The 1,125-nt window shown below is 51.3% G+C and overlaps 1 protein-coding gene across 1 annotated transcript in view; it reads left to right on the top strand.

Annotated features, from left to right (window-relative positions):
* The window catches only part of SGCB (sarcoglycan beta), an 11,546-nt gene that overhangs the window by 5,500 nt on the left and 4,921 nt on the right, over positions 1–1,125 (top strand). The window lies entirely within an intron of this gene.

The following is a 1,125-nucleotide window of genomic DNA, read 5'->3' as shown; positions in this document are numbered from 1 at the left end:
ACCACACCCGGCTAATTTTTTGATTTATTGTAGAGATGAGGTCTTGCCAAGTTGCCCAGGCGGGTCTTGAACCCGTGGGCTCAGGCAACACTTTCTTAGATTTTGTTCAATGGTAGCATTTTCTATGGCAAGGGTAACTATTATAAGAATATGTTGAACTGGGCTCGGTGGCTCAGCCTGTAATCTCACGCCTTGAGAGGCTAAGGTGAGTGGATTGCCTGAACTCGTGGGTTCAAGACCTGCTCAGGCAACTTGGCGAGACCTCATCTCTACAATAAATTTAAAAAAAAAAATTAGCTGGGCATGGTAGCACGTGCCTGTAGTTCCAGCTACTTGGAAGGCTGAGGCGGAAGGATCGCCGGAGCCCAGCAGGTCGAGGCTGTGGTGGCCGGGAGCGGCCACTGCACTCCAGTCTGGGCGACAGAGTGAGACTCCAACTCAAAAAAAAAAAAAAAATTGAATATGTTGGCTGGGCTCGGTGGCTCAACCTGTAATCTCAGCGCTTTGGGAGGCTGAGGTGAGTGGGTTGCCTGAGCCCATGGGTTTGAGACCTGCCTGGGCAACTTGGCGAGACCTCATCTCTACAATAAATCAAAAATTAGCCGAGCGTGGCAGCACGTGCCTATAGTTCCAGCTACTTGGAAGGCTGAAGCGGAAGGATCGCTGGAGCCCAGCAGGTCAAGGCTGGGGTGACCGGGAGCGGCCACTGCACTCCAGTCTGGGTGACAGAGTTAGACTTCAACTGCCTGCCTGTCTTAACCCATCCTGTCCAAAAAAAAAAAGAATATGTAGGTTACTCCTTTTCTCCTCCATATGAGGAAGGCACTAAAAAAGCACCTTCCCAGGTTAGAACATCGTGTATTTTGGGGGAATCTGGAAGAGAATATGCCAACTAGTCAGTGGCAGCCCATGTCAAGAGGCTGTTGTAACAGGTTTTCAGCACAAGGAGGTATCTCACCCCGCCCCCACCCATCTTGCTCTATTTCTGCCTGTCTCAACCCAGCCTGTCCATCTTGCCCCACCTCCGTCCATCAGGGCTCTACCCCTGCCAGTCTCACTGTACCCTGCCCGTCTCACCCTTTTTCTGTCCATCTCATTCTCTCCTTACCTCTGCTCATCTTGCCC

Source organism: Carlito syrichta, unplaced genomic scaffold, assembly GCF_000164805.1.
Source record: "Carlito syrichta isolate Samal-C Ts95f unplaced genomic scaffold, Tarsius_syrichta-2.0.1 Scaffold302440, whole genome shotgun sequence".
Classification (NCBI taxonomy): domain Eukaryota; kingdom Metazoa; phylum Chordata; class Mammalia; order Primates; family Tarsiidae; genus Carlito; species Carlito syrichta.
This window is presented reverse-complemented; position numbering and strand designations above follow the sequence as displayed.